Source organism: Triturus cristatus, chromosome 2_2, assembly GCF_964204655.1.
Source record: "Triturus cristatus chromosome 2_2, aTriCri1.1, whole genome shotgun sequence".
NCBI lineage: Eukaryota > Metazoa > Chordata > Amphibia > Caudata > Salamandridae > Triturus > Triturus cristatus.
Window position 1 is genome coordinate 447,389,397 of NC_140582.1, and position 27,685 is coordinate 447,417,081.

The following is a 27,685-nucleotide window of genomic DNA, read 5'->3' on the forward strand; positions in this document are numbered from 1 at the left end:
TGTTTGACTTGAGAAATCATGCCACCCTGACCATATAGACTGGCGTCAACAGACACAGTACAGTGATAATTAGGATCAAAAGGTGTAAGGATCTCGCAAGACCGTAATTCTTTCTTAATCTGAGAAAACTCTTCCTTACAGACATTATCCCAAACAAACTTGACCTTTTTCTTAAGCAATTCTCTCATATGTACAGGCTTGGCCGCAAAATTGGGACACATTTTGTGTAAAATTCACACATTCCAAAAAATGAAGATACCAACTCTTTGGAAGAGGTACAAGGAGCATTTACAATGGCCTCAATAAGACCTTCTCTAGGAACAATACCTTCTCCAGAAATACGATGTCCCAAGTACTCAATGGATTCTACACCAAAAACACATTTAAGTTTATAAGCTACAATGCCTTTAGCTTCTAACTTCTCTAAAACAGTGGCAAGATTTTTGTCGTGAGATTCTTTGCAGTTGCCAGCAACCAAAATCTCATCTTGAAACACTACTGTGTCAGCGACCCCTTCCAACACCTTTTCCATGATACGTTGAAAAACTGAAGCCGCCGAGGCTAAACCGAAAGGCATCCTCCTGAACTGAAATGTCCCTATGGGAGACACATAAGCAGTCAAATGTTTAGTGGCAGGGTCTAGTTCAATTTGATGATACACTGATGCAAGATCAATTTTAGAGAAATATCTTGCACAAGCAAACTTGGACAGGATATCATCAATGCGGGGAAGAGGATGTGAGTCCACCCAAATCTCCCTGTTCAACCTAAGCAATACTATGCAAACTCTGAGACTCTCATTTTATTTCCGCACTACGACCAAAGGGGACAACCAGAGGGAGGATTCAATTGGTTCAATGACTCCTGACTCACACATTCTCCTAAGTTCAGCTGAAAGGTCATCTCTGACACTGAATGGCACATTACGTAACTTGTGTTTAATTGGGATGGCACCTTCTTTGACTTTGGTAAGATACTTAAAACCTTTAATACATCCCAAACTGTCACCAAAAACCTTAGGAAATCTTTTGGACCAAGAGATTAAAGTTTCACCTTGGTGATGTTCATTCACAACCAAAACTTGCTCAGAAGTGCCAGGTCTAAGTGTCATGCCAAACAAGCCCTGATGGTATCATCCAAGAATGTTGAGACCTTTCGTTGCCACATACACCTTCCCACGGATGTGTCTGTCTTTAAAGACAAGAAACGTTTAAAAAAAAACAGATAACTCAATTTTCCTGCCTTCATAGGAGACAGGACTCCTGTCAGGAGGATTGAGAAACCTGTCCCCCCATGACTTTTCAAATAGTTCATCAGTGATCATTGTCATACGCGCACCTGAATCCACCAACAACTCAAGAGGCTTACCATCCACTACAACCTCAAGAACAGGATCAACACAATCCTCAGAATCATCCTTTACAACCATTACTAAATCTGTTAATGAACTAACAACTTCACAGACAGGATTGAACTTATCTTCTTCAGCATACACCACACTCACGCTGCCAGGAAAACCACAGATCTTTGCAAAGTGACCTTGTTTGCCACACTTACAGCACAAAGCATTCCTTGCTGGATGTCAATATTTATGAGGGAGCGGTGTGAGACGAAGAGATGTGATGATTTACCCGGTTTAAGGAGTGTGATAATTATGGTTTCCTAGAGCGATGGTGGCAGAATGCCATGTTTGAAGGATTTGTTGTACACATCAAGCAGTACCGGTGCTAGCTCTTCTGTGGATGTTTTATAGAATTTTGTGGGAAGGCTCTATTTGCCTGGGGCAGAGTGGGATCTTCATGAATCGAATGATCCCCTTAATATCTTGTCATGATCCTATCATGATAGGTTGACATACCAGGAAACATGGAGGGATTGCCCACATAACTCATATGGTTATAGGGCATAATTACTTGAAGAAAACACAATGGAAAAGAGGGGATTTATTACATTTCCTTATCAACAATGACACCATAAATTGTCACTAGATATCAGTTTTTTAACCATGTGTACATTATTGGCACAATTATGACATACAGAGCCTGTAGGATCAATATTTGTATTGTTATTAGTTATTAAAAACCCTCACAATAACATTACATATGGTAATTTTGTGAAACATATAGAATGATGACTAAAATTGACATTATATATACTATTTAAAATTCATTATAAAATGCTGAGTGTTCTAAAATTAATCGTAGTTAGAATGAGTAAGGTGCCATTGTGGATACTGTTTATATGGCGCGTTGTTTGTGCCACTAAGGCAGCTGGGTGCCCCATTGTCTCTAAAAATGTTCACTTGGCTTGTATTCATAATAGTATCATTGTTTCCAGGCTGCCTAATGTATGGGTAAAAGATTAACTTTTGGCTGCCAAGGGAGTGATGACATGCATACATGATTGTAAGTGAACATATTGCCTCAGGTGAGATGTTTAAAGCTGTTACTGAATTTCAAGTGGTGATCCTTTGACTAAGATTACCCGCTGTTGGTTTTCAAGAAACAGTCTTTCTGTAATGGAATAGCCTAAGAGACTCAGATTGTGTATTATGTTCTGGGCAGTTGTACAGAGTTGATTTGTTTCTCATGCAGTATCAGGAATTTCAACAATTTGCAATTGATCTTGGGATCTGTGGGAGCGAGGCTCTTAATTATTGCCATCCAGTATGTTCGGATCCCCCAGTTCTTTAAATGCATCTTTCAGTAATAGATTTCAGGGTTGCTTTAAGGCCAAGCAAAGGCAGACTAGGTGGATTATGTCTTCATTTGGAGCATCCCAGTGTCTGCATGATCTAGAGCCTTGGTATCTCCGTGCAGGTTGGTCAGCCAAGGATTGCAGAACTCCGAATCAAAGAGCCATCAGCTTTCTTTTTAGAAATGCTGGATATGTTGTGCTGAGGTATTCTGCTGGTTTTCAAATAATATAGGATTGGGCTACGATACAGGCGTGTGACTGTGAGGTTAGTTTATGCTTGTCTTCAATGAGGGAATGCAATTGAGCTACTTTGTTGATGTCTCAGCAGAATATGGAATATGGTAAATTTAGGTCCCATAGTTTTGATGGTATTTGTTTATTGTCATTATCCAAAGAAGGCCATAACACACTAGCTCATGGGCTATAATGATTACTCCGTATTTTGTGCCATGTTTTGATGATATTGTATCTTCTTGCAATGCTTTGTTTTATTAGATCGAATTCCAGTCAAACTTGGGCGGGGAAGCACTCTGGGGAGCCCAAGAACTTACCTATAAGTATTTGTCTGTGTTTTCTACAGAGAGGGAGAATCTTTCCAGTGCATGACAGCACTTGCAAAAGACAGCAATGGCAGTAATTTTTCAGTAATAATGGCCAATAATGGTTTAAAAGAAGGGCTGTCCACCTTTTTGGCAAGTGCACAAAAGGCATGCATCAGCGCCTTACTTTTATCACCGAATAGACCCTGTAATGTTATACCCATCACTATAAAATGACGGAAACACATTATGCAAAACAGACAAACAAATCATGTTACATTGATTTCCTTGCAACTTCTTGTATTTTTCCAGTAAAGGTAAGGTGATTGTCCAGCTCTTTCAATTTACAATCCACCAGAAGGCAGTCCTTGTTCAAACAGGGACGTGAGGCCTCAGGCCTGCTAATCCTCCTAACTCTGCTCTAGACTACCTCTTCTAAATGTTGCCAGACTCCTCAAGAAAATGTTTGAGGCATTTCAGCCTTTAGATACTCCAAGCCTCCTCAGGACAAGAAAAGTAAAGGAAATGTGTACCTCCTACCAGTGCATCTGGACTTGTATATACATTTATACAGGTCTTCGGAGTACACAACGCTATCCCAAAGATTCAAGACTCACGACACCAAATGTCATAAACGTGTGCCGATTCACGATCCTAACGTATGGATCAACTCGAGCTGCTTCATGACGTCATATGCCTCAATGCTCGGCGAGGGCACGTTGTCAGGATCGCCAGTTCTCTATCCATGAAACTCAAGCAGGGAGCCCCCGCACCCTACCACCAACAGGCAAAACCGCTAGGGGTTCTGAAATGATTATTGTCATTGGATTGAAAACTGTTCATTCCATATCATCAAACATGTTCATCTAGGCTGGCCACTCCAGGCTGCTTCTTTAGTCATAGGATTGTCGGTTCCATCTACAGGCAACTTGTGAAGGGAGCCACCCGTGCCCCACTGCCCACAGACAAGCCTGCTAGGAGAAGCAGGCGAGGTTGGCCTCTCAGCATCCCCAAAATGATTATTGTCATTGAGTTGAAAATTGTTCATTCCTCATCATCAAACAGGTCCATTGAGGGGTCAGAAGTTTGCGATTCAAACTCCTTGCACTGCTTGGATAGTTGTTTGGCAAGCTTATTGCCTTCATCCAGGCTGTCCACAATATGAAGTTTCCCATTAATGGTAATGTGCAGCCTGGACGGGAATAGCATAGCATAGCATAGCATAGGGAACTTGCATCTCCCACAGTCTCTTTTTTTACAGGAAATAATTTTCTACGTGCTTCTTGGACTGATTGAATGAAGTCAGAGTAAAATGACACTTTCGCCCAGTCATGTTGTATGTTGTGTTTATCGTGGGTCATTTGCAAAATGTTGTCCCTGTCTCTGTAGTTAAACAGTTTGGCAATTTTTTAAAGTATTTGACCCCTGAAGATGGGGTCCCTGGGGCCTTTGAAGCTCGGGGAGGGGGGGGTGCATGCTTCCTCCCTTTAATTAAAGAACGTGCCCCCTGGGGATGGGGTCCGGGGGCCTTTGAAGTTATGAGGTAGAAAGCTGTGCAGCCCCCTCCCATGTTTTTGGACATTTCATTCCCCGAGCTGCGTAACTCTCTCCCATTAAATAAACAATGCAGGCCTGGGTCACCATGTTGTTTTTCTTTTTTAATGCCACAATCCTGCAGGAGTCTCACAGGATCAAAGCAAAATTTGCTGATTTGTTTTATTTAGGCCTTTGGGGGAGGGGAGTCCCTCTGCGTCCCCCCATTGGGGTTTAGGGGGGCGGGGTAAATCTACCCTGTTCTATGTTATTTTTGTTAAATTTCAGTAGAGAGGACTAAGCCCCTGAGTCCTGTAATGGTTGCCACCAACATTTTTGTCATGTTGATGGCAGCTATCATAGAGCTCGCTCCCATGGGAATCAGACTTGAATTGGCCTAAGGTAAAAAAAGCTCCCTGGGCCAAACAAAAAGCTCTATTTTTAAATTGGCGCTTCTGCAAGACTCTCAAGAGACACTTGCGTACCCAACTGTCCATCTATATAATTGTTTTTGAACCTTCATTTCTCAAAACCTATAGAAAAGATTTGCATCAAATCACAAAAGCACAATCTGAGGACCAAGATCTAGCCTCCTGTCAAATCTGGTGTAATTCCGCTCAGCTGTTTTGTGGTAGTACGTCTTAAAGAAGTCTATGGAAAATGCATGAGGATCTTGTGTATTTCAGCACCACCAGGTCCCCTTTTTTTCATGCCCCCCCCCCCCCACTTGACGGATCTCCCCAAAACGTTCTACTTAGAAACTAGGCAAAAAAGATCACTTTTTGGAAAGTTTTGTGAGGATTCATCAAATGGTGCCAAAGTTATTAGCAACACAAAAAAAACATTTCCTATGGACTAGTAAAATTTTAGAGAAATATATAAAACAAATTCTTTCTGAGCACCTAGAAACCTACTCCACACTGCACACTTCCCAGACTGGCTTCCGACCAAATCATGGAACAGAAACAGCCCTGTTGGCAGTAGTGGAGGAATCGCGGAAAATCCTCGACCAAGGAGGTACGGTAGCAGTCATCCTGCTCGACCTGAGTTCCGCATTTGATACGGTCAATTATAACATTCTTGTTGACAGACTCAGATTGGCGGGAATCTCAGGCAAAGCACTCACTGGGATCAAATCTTTTCAAAAAGATGGATCCTATCAGGTTTTTGAGGGCAACTATACCTCAAGAAGGGTGCCACTTACATGTGGAGTCACACAGGGCTCTTCTTTTAGCCCTACCCTATTCAATGTTTACCTAAGACCCCTGGCTGAGCTAGTTCTGCCTTATGGGATCCATATTGTAACATATGCAGATGACACACAGCTAATGGTGGCATTAAGCCACCCGTAGAAGGCACCAGCTTACCTAGAATCCTGCTTGGGAAGGGTGGCCACTTGGATGGCCATGTCAAGTCTTAAGCTTAACGGAACTAAGACAGAGCTAATGATTCTGGGCAAGTACTCCATTACTACATCTGGATTGAGTTGGCCCAAGTGTCTTGGCCTGTTGCCAACCCCCAAAGAAAAGATCAAAAGCCTGAGGGTATGGCTGTATAGGTCACTTAAATTTGACCACTAAGTGGTACAACTTGCTGGCTCCTGTTACGGTATCATCAGCCAGTTGTGAAACATTCAACCTCTTCTTCCTGCAAATGACGAATCATGGTCCAGGCACTGATACTGTACTGACTGGATTATGGAAATTCCCTCTATCTGGGGGGTCCAAAGGCCACCACAAGAAAACTACAGGTTGTGCAGAACTGTGCAGCTAGGCAGCTGCATAACACTCCCAAATTGCAGTCTGCCAAGCCTGCACTGGAATCACTGCACTGGCTACCAATTCAGGAACGTATAATGTTTAAATCACTGTGCATAGCACACAAAACCCTGTGGGAGACGTTCCCTAATGGCCTTTCATCGCCCCTCAAGATGCCTGCGCTCAGTAATTCCTTCCTGGCAACAGTACCCAAAATAAAATAAAAAGAGCACGATCCGGAGGCCGCATGTTCTCGTACAATGCGGCAAGACTATGGAATACTCTTCTATCTATCTCCGTGCAACGACTCACCACCTTTTGTTCCGGAAACAATTGAAAACATGGCTATTTCAGTCCCTCCCATAAACATCATCATCTGTTTGCTTGATGTTGTTAGTGCTGGGATGCCTAAGGGTAGCCATGCGCTCTATCAAATACTAATTAATAATAATAATAATAATAATAATAATAATAATAAACACTGACCTAACTATAGCTACCCAAAAAACAAGGCTTAAAGCTGAGTTATAGTTAGTAAACCTTTATTAAGATGGTCGAGTGGTGATTTATAGTTAATGTAGTGTGGCGAGTAATGCGAGAATACGTTGTACGAAGGTGCACAACATATATGAAATTGCAGCTGGTTCATAAATTAAAAATGCAAGTTATAACTCGTGATGCATAAATTAGAAATTTAGGTTATAACTGTAACTTTAGAATTTCTAAAGTTTGTATAGTCCAAGTTGGGTTTGCATAGAACGAATAAATACGTTTTCCTAACTAAAACTTAGCTTTAACCTTTGTTTTCTAATTTAATTTTAATGTTTTTTATTTTTTTACTAGAAATGTTCTTCCACTCACAGTGTTGAGTATGATTCAATTGATTGTTGTTAAGTGCAGTGCCGTAGAGTATAGTGAAGGACAGTGTTATATAGTCTAGTGTCATAGAGTCTAGTATTGTAGTGTGAAATAGAGTGGAGAGGAGTACAGTGGAGTGGAGTTGTGTAAAGTGAAATTAAGTGTTATCCAGTGGAGTAGCATGGTGTGTCATATAGTGAAGTGGGTATCGTAGAATGGAGTGGCATGGTATGGTCTATTGTAGAGTGTGGGGAAACTATCATAGAGTAGAGTACAGTGGAGTGTCATAGAGTTGAGTACAGCATTGTACAAAGGCATGAGGTAGAGTAGGCTAGAGTATGGTAGAGAGTGCTGCAGTGGCATGTCAATGGCATAGAGTGTTGTAGAGTCTAGTGGCATAGAGTTCCACTGAGTCAAGTGACATACAGTGGAGTGGCTTACAATGGAGCAGTAGAGTGTGGCATAGATTAGAGTGGCTTGCAAGGAAATAGTGTACTGTGAAATGGTGTACAGTGGAGTGGCGTACACTGGAATACCATATAGTGAAGTTGTAAATAGAGGAATAGTGTAGAGTGGTGTGGGCTAGAGTGGAGTGGCATATAGTGGAATAGTATAGAGGCATACAGTGGAGTAGCATGCAGTGGAATAACTTAGAGTGTAGTAGCGTATAGTGGAGTGGTGTATAGTAAAGCGTCCTAGACTGGAATGGCGAACAGTGGATTGAGGTAGAGTGGAATAGCATACAGCGGAGTAGGGTAGAGTGGAGATGCATACCGTGGAATAGCATAGATTGGAGTTGTGGGAAGCGCAGTGCCGGAGAATGGAATAGCGTAGAGTGGAGTAGTATACAGTGTGGTGGTGAACAGTGTATTGAGATTAGGGGTGGGCGGAATTTGCGAAAGCGACTTTTGCAAATTATCGCGAAAATGTTACAAATCTCCGCAAACATGCGGAAATATCGCGAAGATGCGGAAGTTTTTTTCCCACTCGTTCGCGGTATTTTCTGCGTGGTAGTGGCTCGCCAACTTACCCATGCGGTTGCTCGTGGGCGTGGCCATCTTGTTTTCATTCTTCTCGCGGTGCATGATCGCGAGAAGAAAGACGTGATCACGCGACGCATGACGTTACTGCGGGCGCGAACTGTCGCGAGACAGCGCAAATGGCTACCAACAATCCAACATCTCGTGGAGAACGCGACCGGATCGGGAAAACTTGTCGGCGAATGCGGGGATTCAGGTAAGGCGCTCGCGCGCGCGCGAGAGTGTATTATCTTACAGCGCGAGCAAGAAACAAATTATCGCTAAGCTGCAGAATGCGGAAATTTTGACATTTTCGCGCTCTCCGCGGAACGCCAAAATGTCAAATTATCGCAATTTCCGCGAGCGGAACTGAAATTTAGCCCAGGCCTAATTGAGATACACTGTAGTGGCATACAATAGAGTGCTGTAGAGTGAAATAGCTTAGGGTAGAGCTGCACAGAATGGAGTTACAAATAATGAAATAGCGTAGAGAAAACTGGTATAGATTTGAGTAGTGTACAGTGTAGTGGAGCAGAGTGGAGTGGTGTACAGTAGAAGAGTGTACTGTGGAAAAGCATAGAGTGGACTGGTGTCGAGTGGAGTGGCGTAGAGTGCAGTAGTGTGCAGTCAAGTGACATACAGTGGAATCACATAGAGTGTTGTGTTGCACAGAGTAGTGGCGTATAGTGGAATAGCGTAGAGTGGAATAGCATAGACTGGAGTGTCATACAGTGGAGAGTAATAGAGTGCAATATCATATAGTGCAGTGGGGTAGAGTGTAGTTGGATGAAGTGGAATAGCTATTAGTGGTGTGGAATATATGGTGTGACAAAGAGTGGAGTGGCATAAAGTGGAGTGGAAAATAGTTGAATAACGTACAGTGGAGTGGTGTACAGTGGAGTGGTCAGACTAGAGTAGTGTACGGTTGAGTGGAATACAGTAGAATAGCGTAGAGTGGAGTGGCATAGAGTCTATTGCCATACAGTTGTGTGGCATACATTGGAATGATATAAAGTTGAATAGCGTAGAGTAGAGTAGCGTAAGTCAAGTGCCACTGCAGTAGCGTATAGTAGAGGGGTCTAGACTGGAGTGGCGTACAGTGGAATGGGACTAGAGTGGAAGAACATACAGTGGAGTATCGTAGATTGGAGTACTGTACAGTGTGGTGGCATACTGTGGAAAAACATAGAGTAGAGTGGCGTAGATTGGAGCGGCATAAAGTGGAATAGTGTATAGTGGAGTGGCATGCAGAGTAGTGGGGTAGAGTGGAATAACATGGAGTGGAATGACATAGAGTGAAGTTGCATACAGTGGAATAGCATAGAGTGGATTGGCGGACAGTTAAAAAGTTACAGTAAACTAGTGTACACTGGAGTGGCATACAGTAGAGTGATGTACACTGGAACAGTGTACAATGCGATAGCATACAGTGGAGTGGCGTACAGTGGAGTGGGGTACCGTGGAGTGGGGTAGAGTGGAATATCAAATAGTAGAGGGGTGTACAGTATAGTTGCATACTGTAGAATAGAGTAAAGTTGAGTGCGGTAGAGTGGAGTGTTGTAGAGTGGGGTGGCATAGAGTGGAGTAGCATACAGTGAAATTAAATACAGTGGAGTGGTATAGAGTGTAGTGGCATAGAGTGTCGTTGCCTACAGTGGAATAGTGGAAAGTAGAATGGCATGGACTCTGGTGTAGACTCGAATGGGGTACAGTAGAGTTGCATATATTGGAATAGCATTCAGTAGAAGGGTGTAAAGTCGGGTGGCACAGAGTGGAGTGTGGTAGAGTGTAGTGATATACAATGGAGTAGCTTACAGTGGAATGGAGTAGTGAACAGCGATGCTGCGTAAGAGAGTGGAGTAGAGCAGAATAGCATAGGGTGTAGTGGAGTAGAATGGAGTGCTGTGCAATACAGTGGAGTACCATAGAGTGGAGAGGTGTAGAGTGGACTAACATTGAGTGTAGTGGCATACAGGGGAGTGATGTACACTGGCATGCCATATAGTGGAGGAGCATAGAGATGAGTCTTGTACAGTGGAATAGCGTATAGTGCAGTAGAGTATAGTTTAGTGGCGACAAAAACAATAAACAACAAGGTCTTACCAGACTTTAATTATTATCACTAAGGATGAAATCCTACTACAACAAATCCAGATCACACTCTATACTTAGCTTAACACATATTTCTTATTATTTATTTTTATATTTTTTATTCTTACAATTTATTTTAACCTACTTTTCACAGTGTTAAACACATCTCTATGTTTATTTATATTTGCCCATTGACATTATCCATTTATTAGGACGTTGGTTCGTGTATGCCATGCAAAAAAGTGGAAGCAACAGTTACAACCTAAGGAGATGCTTAAATATTATGGACATGTATGGGATTGCTGGGTCGGTATATTAAATGCTTGAAAAAATGCCGATAAGCTGGAATTTTAATAGCGGAATGATACTCGTCCTTTTAGTCTGGCTGGTTCTGACATTGGGCGTACATGAAAAAGTGAAATTCACAGTGAAGTTTCCACTTTATTGAAAATGAGAAGCGGCTGAGTCTACCTTTATCTTTAGTTCTTTCTTGATATGAATTAAATATTTGTCGAATTGACAAATATTTTACTGTCTGTCCTGCTGATGTGTTGTACATATGTTTAAGTTTGGATTGGTCCTGAAGAAAGTGGTAAATTAAATATAGAACCACCAAAAGGTGCATTGACTGCTGGTGTGTCCAGTCCAGGGCCACTACACCAGAATAAGAGAAGAAAATACACTCTGCCGGAGTATAGAGGATGTTGTCTCTTCTGACCTACTATATGAGGAGTGTGTGGTATTTGGTATGAATGGTATGTGTGTGAAGTAAAAGGGGCAAATTGGGTTGTATGTCTTTTGTGAAATCTTTTTTTTAATTATATGAATGAATGTATTTAGCTCAATAAATGATGAAGTTTGTGACAAATGGATAATGTCATTTTGTCAATATAAATATATGTATACATGTATATGTATATGTGTATATATGTATATATGTATACATATTACATATGTAAGAGATGTGTTTAAAACTGAGAAAAGCAGGTTGAAATAAATTGTTGCAAAGAATACAAAATATAAAAATAAATAATAAGAAATATGTTAAACTAAGTATAGAGTGTGACCTGAATTTTCTCTAGTAGAATGTAAACCTTAGTGATCATAATTACAGGCTTGTAGTACCTTGTTGTTGATTGTTTTTTGTTGCTCTCCTCCCGGTCCTTAGCCTGTTCTGAGAATTTAATTTGTATGGGGGTCTCTTTTGTAAACTATGCTATACTGGAGTGGTGTACATTGTAGGAGCGTAGAGTTGAGTGGTATAGAGTGGAGAGGTGTACAGCGTAATACCGTACAGTTGAGTTCTGTACAGTGAAGTGGCATATACTCAAGTAGCAACCAGTGGATTGGTATACAGTAGAATAGCGTACAGTGCAGTGGTGTACACTGGAGTGGCGTAGAGTGGCGTGGCATCGAGTGGAATAGTGTGCAGTGTAGAGTTGTACAGTGGAGTTGCATAGAGTGGAACAGTGTGGAATGGAGTAGCGTATAGTGGAGGGGCATACTGTGTAGTGGCGCTCTGCAGTGTCATAGAACGTAGAACGGAGTGGAGTAGAGTGTAATAGCATGCAGTGTAGTGGTTTTGAGTGCAGAAGCATAGAGTGACGTGTCATGTGGTGTAGTGGCGTACTGTGTATTAGCGTATAGTGGAGTGGCATACAGTGGAGTGGTGTTGAATTTAATAGGATTCAATGGAGTGGTTTACAGTGAAGTGGCATAGAATGGAGTGGCGTAGAATGTATGTGGTACTTGAAACAGACGCAGCATGAAAGTGGGTGAACAGATGTAGATGTAATGTGTGAGGAATATCGATTATGAGGTGCATATACTAATTTTTGGTAATAGGTGTAAATAATGTAAGCAGTGTTAAAGTCAGAAGTATTAAAATACTTAGTAATCTATTGTGCTGCAGTAACTTTGTGATATTGTGCAGTATATGCTGATAACAAGGCAGAATCTGATTGGTTAATGGCTGGTTAGGAATTAGCATTTAAAAAACCTTAGAAATTCACTGAAAAAACAATACTTTTAGGGGTGTTATAGTTAGCTGGACATTTCACTCGAACAAAACCATTGAAATTCCTCCGATATAGTTAGTTGTACTAACTACATCTCGCTCGCCCGCAATCCACTGCTGATGATGTCACATATTACATCATTCATGACATGGTCAGTGACATCACTGATGACATCTCAAATGACATCACTGATGACATCATCCAGTGAATGTGGTTTGGTTTATTATTTAAATATGTGTTATATATATATATATATATATATAGCAATTAGCATTGAAAAATGAGTGTATATATATATATTAATTTCTGGATGGAGAATTTAGTAGCAGTGTGATTGACTGTTTACTTGACTAATTTATAGTGTCTCACTAAATATATTGGATAGTGACTAAACTGTGTGAATATCTGGATCACTTTGGCAGTTGTTGTGTAAACTGCTGCACCAGTTGGTTACTAGCTACGTGAAAATCTATATTAGTTATAGATTAGTTAACTGAGTATTTGTATGGGAGAGTGAATGTGTGTGTGGTTCGGTGGGGGGGTGTGACAGCCCAAAGATGTGTGAATAGTTGATTCAGTAGGTATATGAAGTTAAAACTACATGTTATAACAGTAGTTTGGGTGAGTGAATATCTTTATGGGTCTGGTGATGAGCCAATATATGTCTCAATGCTACTTGTCCAACAAACTAGAAAAATAAAAGCCAGTGTATGTGTCAGTTGTTGTATATAAATAAGTATACATAAGACTCAGTGATTGTATGAGTGACTGTATGGATAACTGTATACTTGTAATAGTGTTTTTATAACACACTAAGTATGAGTTATTATCTATATGAATAGATGAAGGGGTGTTTTTATAAGTGTATAGCTAAGTAAAAGTAAGTATGATCCATTGTTTGCATAAGTGAGTAGATGACTTCATAAGTGATTAGGATGAGTGCTGGTGTGTAATGTCGATATAGGTGTATAAGTATATTTGATAGTGTTCTATTGATCATTGACAGCATGTATGAGTGAATCTATAGCCTAGTGATTAGATGTGTGTATAGATCTATGAATCACTGAGTGGGTGTTTAAAAACTTGTATTGGTTTGTCAATGGTTTTAAATGTGGCACTCTGTATTTTACAGTGAGTGATGAAAGGTTAACTAGTGTATGATGAGGTGTATCTGATTGTCACGTGGATGATGTCATCAGTGATGTCATTTGAGATATCATCAGTGATGTCACTGACCATGTCATAAATGATGTAAAATGTGACATCATCAGCAGTGGATTGCGGGCACGCGAGATGTAGTTAGTACAACCAACTATATTGGAGGAATTTCAATGGTTTTGTTCGAGTGAAATGTTTTTTCAGTGAATTTCTAAGGTTTTTTAAATGCTAATTCCTAACTATATCAGGCCTGAAACCTATGGTTTTTTCTCTGAATTTCAAAGGTTTTTTAAACACTAATTCCTAACTATATCAGGCCTGAAACCTATGGTTTTTTCAGTGAATTTCAAAGGTTTTTTAAATGCTAAATCCTAACTATATCAGGCCTGAAGTACCTGTTGTAACTGTCAGGGCATCTCCCTGTTCTGATCCACTAGTAACTGGTGTATCAAGTGATGTATTGCTAGAACTAATTGATTTTGCTGTCTTATATGGAGTCCGGCGCCAGGAGGTAGCGACATCCCCAAGTTACGATCTGCAAAGAGAAACACGAAGATTGGAATGGAACATTTTGAAAATCGGAACCTTTATTGAACTACGTGTAAATCCCTTAACAGGGTACCCCCTGGCGTCACTGGATAGTGTGACCTGGAATTATCATCACACTTTATACCACTTTTGAAGACATTTTTCAGCCGTGAACAAGTCGCATGTACTATCTTACGAAGGCGACGAAACACGTGTTGGCTTGGTGAATCACTGCTAAAACATGAAAATTAAAAGAAGATAAACCACAAGAAAGAAGCAAAAATTGATTTGTTTTATTTTGTTTCATGCAAAAAGGACCTTTTAACTCTGAAAATTGATACTTTACGGGTGCTTGGGTATACCTTTGGATATATCAGGCCTGAAACCTATCGTTTTTTCAGTGAATTTCAAAGGTTTTTTAAATGCTAATACCTAACTATATCAGACCTGAAACCTATGTTTTTTTTAGTGAATTTCAAAGGTTTTGTAAATGACAATTTTTAATGTATTAATTGTTATACTATTTTTTTTTATACTGATTTACTACATTTTTTAAACTATTTATTTTTAGATATTTTTTTTTAAATTACATTATAATTACATTATACGTTACATTACAAAATATACTTTCTCAGAATGAATTACTTTAGTTTAAATACTTTGCAAATAGGCAATAGACTTTTAAGTACAGTAGTTACAGTTGTTGCAATGGGCAACACAATTTCAAACACAATGCAACATTGAGCTCAATGTGAATTTCTAGCCAAATGCAATTAGTTACTTTATGGATTACTTTTCTAACCACAGGACTGGATCCTAGATTCAGTCCTTGGACATCTCCTGTAAACAGTTGAGTGAAAGCGTTTTGGTTACAGTAGTGATTTTTAAGGAATATTATTGTATTTTAAAAGGTGACACTTAGAAATGTTTTCACATAGAATCACCAATGGTATCCTATGGCAGAAAATTCACTTAGCAGGTAAGTAGTGTTATCGCTACTTTTTCTTACTCAGTGGTGGATCCTGGATCCAGCACTGGTGAATCTCCTGTAAACAGTTGCAAGAATGTGTTTAAGTCATACAGACTATTTTTTAGGAATATTTTTAGTTTGTGAAAATAGACAGAAACTTTTCTGGTGAAAACCACACAATGGATTCCTATGGAAGGAAATACAAGTTACTGGTAAGTACGCTTAGAATTACTTTTCAGGGTCAGTGCTTGGCTAAAAGATGCAGCCCTGGGTTCTCTCCTGATAACAGGTGAGTAAATTGGAATTTGTACTTTGGCTGATTTTAGAGGAATATTTGTACGTTTCAAAAATAGACAGAAACTTTTCTGGTGAAAACCACACAATGGATTCCTAAGGAAGGAAATACAAGTTACTGGTAAGTACGCTTAGAATTACTTTCCAGGGTCAGTGCTGGGCTAAAAGATGCAGCACTGGGTTCTCTCCTGATATCGGAATTCGTAGTTCGGCTGATTTTTGAGGAATATTTGTAATTACTTGCAATTACTCAGGCCCCGCCTCCTACCTTCACCACTGTGCAAACGCGCCCTGTGGTCTAATCATTCAGTTAGTACCCAAGTACTCATGCACTGAGCCAGGCCTTAGCACATGGACTGCTTCAAATGCCTATCCACTATGCATGCAGCCCTGTAACCACCTACACACTTGTCTTTCACACCTTCAATTCCCCAGTCAGTATCCATACACTTCCAGCAAACACCCTGTCACTCCCCTTGCACTCCTCCAGTGACCCATTCAGCACCATGTACTAATCCATTCACTGCGCCAAAACCCAACCAGTTATAAATTCACCCAGGCACTCTCCTTGCAATACTCTAATCATTCAGTCAGTACCCAAGTACTCATGCAGTGAGGCAGGCCTTAGCACATGGACTGCTTCAAACGCCTATCCACTATGCATGCAGTCCCCTAACTAATCAACACACTTATAGTTCTGCACTTATACATTCAACAAAAAAAAACAATATTTCAGTTTCAATATTTTAAAAACATTTTTATTTCCATTTATATTAAAAATATATAATGTAATTAAAAAAATAAAATATGTAAAAAAACAGTTAAAAAACTAGAAATCAGTATAAAAAATACATATAACTATTATTACATTTAAAAATTATCTTTTAAAAAATGAAAAAACCATAGGTTTCAGACATGTTATAGTTAGGAATTAGCATTTAAAAACCTTAGAAATTCACTGAAAAAAAACATAGGTTTCAGGGCTGTTATAGTTTGCTGGACATTTCACTCATACAAAACCATTCACTGCTGATGATGTCACATATTACATCATTCATGACATGGTCAGTGACATCACTGATGACATCCCAAATGACATCACTGATAACATCACTGATGACATCATCCATGTGACAATCAGATACACCTCATCACACACTAGTATAACCTTTCATCACTCACTGTAAAATACAGAGTACCATATTTGAATCCATTGACACACCAATAGAAGTTTCTAAAATCCCACTCAGTGATTCCTAAATCTACACACACATCTAATCACTTACCTATAGATTCACTCATACATGCTGTCAATGATCAATAGAACACTATCAAATATACTTATACACCTATATCGACATTACACACCGGCACACATCCTATTCACTTATGCAGTCATCCTACTCACTTATGCAAACAATGGATCATACTTACATTTAGTCAGCTACACACTTATACAAACACCACTTCATTTATTCATAAACTGATACTTAGTGTGTTAAAAAATCACTATTACAAGTATACAGTTATCCATACAGTCACTCATACAATCACTGAGTCTTATGTATACGTATATATAAAAATAACTGTCACATACACTGCCTTTTATTTTTCTAGTTTGTTGGACATGTACCATTGAGAGATATATTTGCTCATCACCACACCCATGAAGATATTCACTCACCCAACCAACTGTTATAACATGTAGCCTTAACCTCATATACCTACTAAATCAACTATTCACACATCTTTGGGCAGTCACCCCCCCCCCCACTGAACCACTCACACATTCACTCTCCCATACAAATACTCAGTTTACTAATCAATAACTAATATTGACTTTCATGTAGCTAGTAACCAACTGGTGCAGCAGTTCACACAGCAACTGACAAAGTGATACAGATATTCACACAGTTTAGTCACTATCCAACATATTTAGTGAGACACTATAAATTAGTCAAGTAAACAGTCAATCACACTGCTACTAAATCCTCCATCCAGATATTTATATATCCACTCATTCTTCAATGCAGATTGCTATATATATAATACATATTTAAATAACAATCCAAACCACATTCACTGGATGATGTCATCAGTGATGTCATCAGTGATGTCACTGACCATGTCATGAATTATATAATATGTGACATGATCAGCAGTGGATTGCGGGCGCGCGAGTTATAGTTAGCAGAGCTGAATACAACGGAGGAATTTCAATGGTTTTGTACGAGTGAAATGTCCAGCTAACTATAACAGCCCAGAAACCTATGTTTTTTTCTGTGAATATATATGTATATATATATATATATATATATATCCGAAGCAGTTTTCCCAACTCTTCCCGCTTCCCGTCCGGCAAACAGTGAAGAGAGAGTTACGGACACCAAATTTCTTCGTGGCAAGATCAGGTCTTTATTAGAATAAACAGCTTTCGACGCGTTTCGGATAACACAGTATCCTTGTTCACATATCTATATATATGCTTCTTTTTTGCATGTTTTATTCGTCACTCTATGCCTGAAGGGGTGTTTCTTTGACTTATGCTGGGTGCTCCTTTGTGTCTGGACAAAGCTATACCTCTCTGAGGAGCTCTAATTGGAGCGAAACACTGTGTCAGGGGTTGCTTTTGCTCATTTCAGGTTGGCTTGATTGGTATTTTACCAATTCAAAGCTGTAATACTGTGACTGGAGTGGTAATTGGCTTTTGTCATTTTACAGCTCGGCAAGGACAGCACTGTGCTAGTCCTATGCTTAAAGACTTTGCTGTACAAAAGGCAAAAGACTTTGTCCTTTTCTATCTCGGCGTGGATGGCACTGTGCTAATTCTATGCTTAAAGATTTTGATAGGAAAACAGACATTTGAGGTGAGCAGATCTAGAGTGTCGCTGGTGTTGAGAGTGTTCCATACAGGAGCTGCTTTCCACCTAAACTTGAGAACTGCCCAGAGTTCTCTGCTTCTTTTTTGCATATATATATATATATATATAAACACAAGAGCACCAAGCTTGATGAGCCACACGTCTTGTGTGTAGATACATTTCCGCGAGGCAGTACTGTCGCCATCACTCACTGCTTCGAAATTCATCTGCCCATTTCAAAAGTCCTTACGCGTTTCGAGGGTCCCGCCCTCTTGATCACAGGTGTGGGGCAAAGCATGAAGCGGCATACTTCCGCACAGGCTCGGAGTCACAATTTCTAGTTTATCCAAGTGGGCGTGTCAGCCAAGTGCATCTTGGGATTCCGAGTTTTCTCATCAAAGTTAAATTGTGTGTCGCAGCGGTTGCAGCATTCATGTTAAAATTCAATCGCCTGATAGGCTTCTCCGTCAATAAAGGATGTGGCAGTACTGTATTTCTCCCTCATTGTGCAGAAAACACAAGGCTCCGTATCAAGGGTATAGTAACCCGATGGACACCACTGCATGCGTGGGGGGGCTCACCGCAACCCTGGCAGGCCGCAATTAGACATAAACACAAGAGCACCAAGCTTGATGAGCCACACGTCTTGTGTGTAGATACATTTCCGCGAGGCAGCACTGTCGCCATCACTCACTGCTTCGAAATTCATCTGCCCATTTCAAAAGTCCTTACGCGTTTCGAGGGTCCCGCCCTCTTGATCACAGGTGTGGGGCAAAGCATGAAGCGGCATACTTCCGCACAGGCTCGGAGTCACAATTTCTAGTTTATCCAAGTGGGCGTGTCAGCCAAGTGCATCTTGGGACTCCGAGTTTTCTCATCAAAGTTAAATTGTGTGTCGCAGCGGTTGCAGCATTCATGTTAAAATTCAATCGCCTGATAGGCTTCTCCGTCAATAAAGGATGTGGCAGTACTGTATTTCTCCCTCATTGTGCAGAAAACACAAGGCTCCGTATCAAGGGTATAGTAACCCGATGGACACCACTGCATGCGTGGGGGGGCTCACCGCGACCCTGGCAGGCCGCAATTAGACATAAACACAAGAGCACCAAGCTTGATGAGCCACACGTCTTGTATGTAGATACATTTCCGCGAGGCAGTACTGTCGCCATCACTCACTGCTTCGAAATTCATCTGCCCATTTCAAAAGTCCTTACGCGTTTCGAGGGTCCCGCCCTCTTGATCACAGGTGTGGGGCAAAGCATGAAGCGGCATACTTCCGCACAGGCTCGGAGTCACAATTTCTAGTTTATCCAAGTGGGCGTGTCAGCCAAGTGCATCTTGGGACTCCGAGTTTTCTCATCAAAGTTAAATTGTGTGTCGCAGCGGTTGCAGCATTCATGTTAAAATTCAATCGCCTGATAGGCTTCTCCGTCAATAAAGGATGTGGCAGTACTGTATTTCTCCCTCATTGTGCAGAAAACACAAGGCTCCGTATCAAGGGTATAGTAACCCGATGGACACCACTGCATGCGTGGGGGGGCTCACCGCAACCCTGGCAGGCCGCAATTAGACATAAACACAAGAGCACCAAGCTTGATGAGCCACACGTCTTGTGTGTAGATACATTTCCGCGAGGCAGCACTGTCGCCATCACTCACTGCTTCGAAATTCATCTGCCCATTTCAAAAGTCCTTACGCGTTTCGAGGGTCCCGCCCTCTTGATCACAGGTGTGGGGCAAAGCATGAAGCGGCATACTTCCGCACAGGCTCGGAGTCACAATTTCTAGTTTATCCAAGTGGGCGTGTCAGCCAAGTGCATCTTGGGACTCCGAGTTTTCTCATCAAAGTTAAATTGTGTGTCGCAGCGGTTGCAGCATTCATGTTAAAATTCAATCGCCTGATAGGCTTCTCCGTCAATAAAGGATGTGGCAGTACTGTATTTCTCCCTCATTGTGCAGAAAACACAAGGCTCCGTATCAAGGGTATAGTAACCCGATGGACACCACTGCATGCGTGGGGGGGCTCACCGCGACCCTGGCAGGCCGCAATTAGACATAAACACAAGAGCACCAAGCTTGATGAGCCACACGTCTTGTGTGTAGATACATTTCCGCGAGGCAGCACTGTCGCCATCACTCACTGCTTCGAAATTCATCTGCCCATTTCAAAAGTCCTTACGCGTTTCGAGGGTCCCGCCCTCTTGATCACAGGTGTGGGGCAAAGCATGAAGCGGCATACTTCCGCACAGGCTCGGAGTCACAATTTCTAGTTTATCCAAGTGGGCGTGTCAGCCAAGTGCATCTTGGGACTCCGAGTTTTCTCATCAAAGTTAAATTGTGTGTCGCAGCGGTTGCAGCATTCATGTTAAAATTCAATCGCCTGATAGGCTTCTCCGTCAATAAAGGATGTGGCAGTACTGTATTTCTCCCTCATTGTGCAGAAAACACAAGGCTCTGTATCAAGGGTATAGTAACCCGATGGACACCACTGCATGCGTGGGGGGGCTCACCGTGACCCTGGCAGGCCGCAATTAGACATAAACACAAGAGCACCAAGCTTGATGAGCCACACGTCTTGTGTGTAGATACATTTCCGCGAGGCAGCACTGTCGCCATCACTCACTGCTTCGAAATTCATCTGCCCATTTCAAAAGTCCTTACGCGTTTCGAGGGTCCCGCCCTCTTGATCACAGGTGTGGGGCAAAGCATGAAGCGGCATACTTCCGCACAGGCTCGGAGTCACAATTTCTAGTTTATCCAAGTGGGCGTGTCAGCCAAGTGCATCTTGGGACTCCGAGTTTTCTCATCAAAGTTAAATTGTGTGTCGCAGCGGTTGCAGCATTCATGTTAAAATTCAATCGCCTGATAGGCTTCTCCGTCAATAAAGGATGTGGCAGTACTGTATTTCTCCCTCATTGTGCAGAAAACACAAGGCTCCGTATCAAGGGTATAGTAACCCGATGGACACCACTGCATGCGTGGGGGGGCTCACCGCGACCCTGGCAGGCCGCAATTAGACATAAACACAAGAGCACCAAGCTTGATGAGCCACACGTCTTGTGTGTAGATACATTTCCGCGAGGCAGCACTGTTGCCATCACTCACTGCTTCAAAATTCATCTGCCCATTTCAAAAGTCCTTACGCGTTTCGAGGGTCCCGCCCTCTTGATCACAGGTGTGGGGCAAAGCATGAAGCGGCATACTTCCGCACAGGCTCGGAGTCACAATTTCTATTTTATCCAAGTGGGCGTGTCAGCCAAGTGCATCTTGGGACTCCGAGTTTTCTCATCAAAGTTAAATTGTGTGTCGCAGCGGTTGCAGCATTCATGTTAAAATTCAATCGCCTGATAGGCTTCTCCGTCAATAAAGGATGTGGCAGTACTGTATTTCTCCCTCATTGTGCAGAAAACACAAGGCTCCGTATCAAGGGTATAGTAACCCGATGGACACCACTGCATGCGTAGGGGGGCTCACCGCGACCCTGGCAGGCCGCAATTAGACATAAACACAAGAGCACCAAGCTTGATGAGCCACACGTCTTGTGTGTAGATACATTTCCGCGAGGCAGCACTGTCGCCATCACTCACTGCTTCGAAATTCATCTGCCCATTTCAAAAGTCCTTACGCGTTTCGAGGGTCCCGCCCTCTTGATCACAGGTGTGGGGCAAAGCATGAAGCGGCATACTTCCGCACAGGCTCGGAGTCACAATTTCTAGTTTATCCAAGTGGGCGTGTCAGCCAAGTGCATCTTGGGACTCCGAGTTTTCTCATCAAAGTTAAATTGTGTGTCGCAGTGGTTGCAGCATTCATGTTAAAATTCAATCGCCTGATAGGCTTCTCCGTCAATAAAAGATGTGGCAGTACTGTATTTCTCCCTCATTGTGCAGAAAACACAAGGCTCCGTATCAAGGGTATAGTAACCCGATGGACACCACTGCATGCGTGGGGGGGCTCACCGCGACCCTGGCAGGCCGCAATTAGACATAAACACAAGAGCACCAAGCTTGATGAGCCACACGTCTTGTGTGTAGATACATTTCCGCGAGGCAGCACTGTCGCCATCACTCACTGCTTCGAAATTCATCTGCCCATTTCAAAAGTCCTTACGCGTTACGAGGGTCCCGCCCTCTTGATCACAGGTGTGGGGCAAAGCATGAAGCGGCATACTTCCGCACAGGCTCGGAGTCACAATTTCTAGTTTATCCAAGTGGGCGTGTCAGCCAAGTGCATCTTGGGACTCCGAGTTTTCTCATCAAAGTTAAATTGTGTGTTGCAGCGGTTGCAGCATTCATGTTAAAATTCAATCGCCTGATAGGCTTCTCCGTCAATAAAGGATGTGGCAGTACTGTATTTCTCCCTCATTGTGCAGAAAACACAAGGCTCCGTATCAAGGGTATAGTAACCCGATGGACACCACTGCATGCGTGGGGGGGCTCACCGCGACCCTGGCAGGCCGCAATTAGACATAAACACAAGAGCACCAAGCTTGATTAGCCACACGTCTTGTGTGTAGATACATTTCCGCGAGGCAGCACTGTCGCCATCACTCACTGCTTCGAAATTCATCTGCCCATTTCAAAAGTCCTTACGCGTTTCGAGGGTCCCGCCCTCTTGGTCACAGGTGTGGGGCAAAGCATGAAGCAGCATACTTCCGCACAGGCTCGGAGTCACAATTTCTAGTTTATCCAAGTGGGCGTGTCAGCCAAGTGCATCTTGGGACTCCGAGTTTTCTCATCAAAGTTAAATTGTGTGTCACAGTGGTTGCAGCATTCATGTTAAAATTCAATCGCCTGATAGGCTTCTCCGTCAATAAAGGATGTGGCAGTACTGTATTTCTCCCTCATTGTGCAGAAAACACAAGGCTCCGTATCAAGGGTATAGTAACCCGATGGACACCACTGCATGCGTGGGGGGGCTCACCGCGACCCTGGCAGGCCGCAATTAGACATAAACACAAGAGCACCAAGCTTGATGAGCCACACGTCTTGTGTGTAGATACATTTCCGCGAGGCAGCACTGTCATCATCACTCACTGCTTCGAAATTCATCTGCCCATTTCAAAAGTCCTTACGCGTTTCGAGGGTCCCGCCCTCTTGATCACAGGTGTGGGGCAAAGCATGAAGCGGCATGCTTCCGCACAGGCTCGGAGTCACAATTTCTAGTTTATCCAAGTGGGCGTGTCAGCCAAGTGCATCTTGGGACTCCGAGTTTTCTCATCAAAGTTAAATTGTGTGTCGCAGCGGTTGCAGCATTCATGTTAAAATTCAATCGCCTGATAGGCTTCTCCGTCAATAAAGGATGTGGCAGTACTGTATTTCTCCCTCATTGTGCAGAAAACACAAGGCTCCGTATCAAGGGTATAGTAACCCGATGGACACCACTGCATGCGTGGGGGGGCTCACCGCGACCCTGGCAGGCCGCAATTAGACATAAACACAAGAGCACCAAGCTTGATGAGCCACACGTCTTGTGTGTAGATACATTTCCGCGAGGCAGCACTGTCGCCATCACTCACTGCTTCGAAATTCATCTGCCCATTTCAAAAGTCCTTACGCGTTTCGAGGGTCCCGCCCTCTTGATCACAGGTGTGGGGCAAAGCATGAAGCGGCATACTTCCGCACAGGCTCGGAGTCACAATTTCTAGTTTATCCAAGTGGGCGTGTCAGCCAAGTGCATCTTGGGACTCCGAGTTTTCTCATCAAAGTTAAATTGTGTGTCGCAGCGGTTGCAGCATTCATGTTAAAATTCAATCGCCTGATAGGCTTCTCCGTCAATAAAGGATGTGGCAGTACTGTATTTCTCCCTCATTTGCAGAAAACACAAGGCTCCGTATCAAGGGTATAGTAACCCGATGGACACCACTGCATGCGTGGGGGGGCTCACCGCGACCCTGGCAGGCCGCAATTAGGCATAAACACAAGAGCACCAAGCTTGATGAGCCACACGTCTTGTGTGTAGATACATTTCCGCGAGGCAGCACTGTCGCCATCACTCACTGCTTCGAAATTCATCTGCCCATTTCAAAAGTCCTTACGCGTTTCGAGGGTCCCGCCCTCTTGATCACAGGTGTGGGGCAAAGCATGAAGCGGAATACTTCCGCACAGGCTCGGAGTCACAATTTCTAGTTTATCCAAGTGGGCGTGTCAGCCAAGTGCATCTTGGGACTCCGAGTTTTCTCATCAAAGTTAAATTGTGTGTCGCAGCGGTTGCAGCATTCATGTTAAAATTCAATCGCCTGATAGGCTTCTCCGTCAATAAAGGATGTGGCAGTACTGTATTTCTCCCTCATTGTGCAGAAAACACAAGGCTCCGTATCAAGGGTATAGTAACCCGATGGACACCACTGCATGCGTGGGGGGGCTCACCGCGACCCTGGCAGGCCGCAATTAGACATAAACACAAGAGCACCAAGCTTGATGAGCCACACGTCTTGTGTGTAGATACATTTCCGCGAGGCAGCACTGTCACCATCACTCACTGCTTCGAAATTCATCTGCCCATTTCAAAAGTCCTTACGCGTTTCGAGGGTCCCGCCCTCTTGATCACAGGTGTGGGGCAAAGCATGAAGCGGCATACTTCCGCACAGGCTCGGAGTCACAATTTCTAGTTTATCCAAGTGGGCGTGTCAGCCAAGTGCATCTTGGGACTCCGAGTTTTCTCATCAAAGTTAAAATGTGTGTCGCAGCGGTTGCAGCATTCATGTTAAAATTCCCTTGATACGGAGCCTTGTGTTTTCTGCACAATGAGGGAGAAATACAGTACTGCCACATCCTTTATTGACGGAGAAGCCTATCAGGCGATTGAATTTTAACATGAATGCTGCAACCGCTGCGACACACAATTTAACTTTGATGAGAAAACTCGGAGTCCCAAGATGCACTTGGCTGACACGCCCTCTTGGATAAACTAGAAATTGTGACTCCGAGCCTGTGCGGAAGTATGCCGCTTCATGCTTTGCCCCACACCTGTGATCAAGAGGGCAGGACCTTCGAAACGCGTAAGGACTTTTGAAATGGGCAGATGAATTTCGAAGCAGTGAGTGATGGCGACAGTGCTGCCTCGCGGAAATGTATCTACACACAAGACGTGTGGCTCATCAAGCTTGGTGCTCTTGTGTTTATGTCTAATTGCGGCCTGCCAGGGTCGCGTTGAGCCTCCCCACGCATGCAGTGGTGTCCATCGGGTTACTATACCCTTGATACGGAGCCTTGTGTTTTCTGCACAATGAGGGAGAAATACAGTACTGCCACATCCTTTATTGACGGAGAAGCCTATCAGGCGATTGAATTTTAACATGAATGCTGCAACCGCTGCGACACACAATTTAACTTTGATGAGAAAACTCGGAGTCCCAAGGTGCACTTGGCTGACACGCCCACTTGGATAAACTAGAAATTGTGACTCCGAGCCTGTGCGGAAGCATGCCGCTTCATGCTTTGCCCCACACCTGTGATCAAGAGGGCTGGACCCTCGAAACGCGTAAGGACTTTTGAAATGGGCAGATGAATTTCGAAGCAGTGAGTGATGGCGACAGTGCTGCCTCGCGGAAATGTATCTACACACAAGACGTGTGGCTCATCAAGCTTGGGGCTCTTGTGTTTATGTCTAATTGCGGCCTGCCAGGGTCGCGGTGAGCCCCCACACGCATGCAGTGGTGTCCATCGGGTTACTATACCCTTGATACAGAGCCTTGTGTTTTCTGCACAATGAGGGAGAAATACAGTACTGCCACATCCTTTATTGACGGAGAAGCCTATGAGGCGATTGAATTTTAACATGAATGCTGCAACCGCTGCGACACACAATTTAACTTTGATGAGAAAACTCGGAGTCCCAAGATGCACTTGGCTGACACGCCCACTTGGATAAACTAGAAATTGTGACTCCGAGCCTGTGCGGAAGTATGCCGCTTCATGCTTTGCCCCACACCTGTGATCAAGAGGGCGGGACCCTCGAAACGCGTAAGGACTTTTGAAATGGGCAGATGAATTTCGAAGCAGTGAGTGATGGCAACAGTGCTGCCTCGCGTAAATGTATCTACACACAAGATGTGTGGCTCATCAAGATTGGTGCTCTTGTGTTATATATATATATATATATATATATATATATATATATATATATATGCAAGAAGCATTCATCAGTTTTCTCCACGGAAAAAATGCACAAACTCCTCTTCGTCGGTAAACACTTTTATTAGTAAAAGTATAAGGATCTCCCTTCTGTCATGACGCGTTTCGCCACCGAAGTGGCTTGATCACATGGGACAAACTTTGCGTGTGACGCTGTTTAAAAATACAAACACCCATATCACGTGACCAAGAGGAAACAGAAGACATACTATCATTTTACATTTTCAACTTCCTGCTAAAAATAGCGTCTTAATGTTTGCACGTAATATACATATAATTACATCCGTGTGTAGATTTGACCCAACCACCCGAATTTGACATTTTATACAGAGTCTAAATACATATCATTATAGCAAATTCGGAACAAATAAAGTCAAAATTTGTACTGAGGTGGGATCATATAGAATACATGGACAATCCAAAACAATTCTCCTATATGATACAAATAATACAACACAGGATGATAATAATTAGATGTGCAAATATTGTCAACCGAGTGTCCTAAGACCGATTCAGGACATTTATCTGGATAAAATCCAAAAGGCAGGAATGTCGTATGTTCAATAAAGTTTCCATGTCAATCCTCTCAAAGAATACTATATTGTTTCCTGTTGATGTGAGTGATAGTTAATTTTTAATTTAATTTTAAAATATTATGTATTTTTTTATTACTGATTTATTTATTTATTTAATGTGTATGTGCAATTAGCGTAAAGTGCAAAAGTGCATAAAAGTGCAATGAGTAAAGTGCAAAAAGTGCAAAAGTGCAACCTAGAAATTTGTGCAAATACGCAATCAATGTGCAAAATATGAAAATGCTCATAAAGCTCATACACTAAATAATACATAACGATGGGGTCCTAATATTACCTAAAATAGGATATTAGAATTATATGGTGAAGTGGGTGTTTTTTTCTTTTTTTCTTCTTTCAAAGCAGCATATTGTATATCAAATCTTAAATGATATTAAATACTTCGTTACATGAACCACAAGACTTAAAACCCGATGAGCATACAGTCAAAAACGAGAGTGGAAACACATACGCAGACTAGGAGTATAGTAAATGCACAACCAAAAAATTGTGAATGAATAACACACACCATTATTAATCAGTATTTTGTCTCTCATTATCACAAAAAGATTTTATAAAAAGTTGTGCAAGTCTTCCGTTGTGTTGAGCCCGAGTGGTGTCTTAGTGTCGAGCTCAATAATTACTCGGGTCTCCAATTG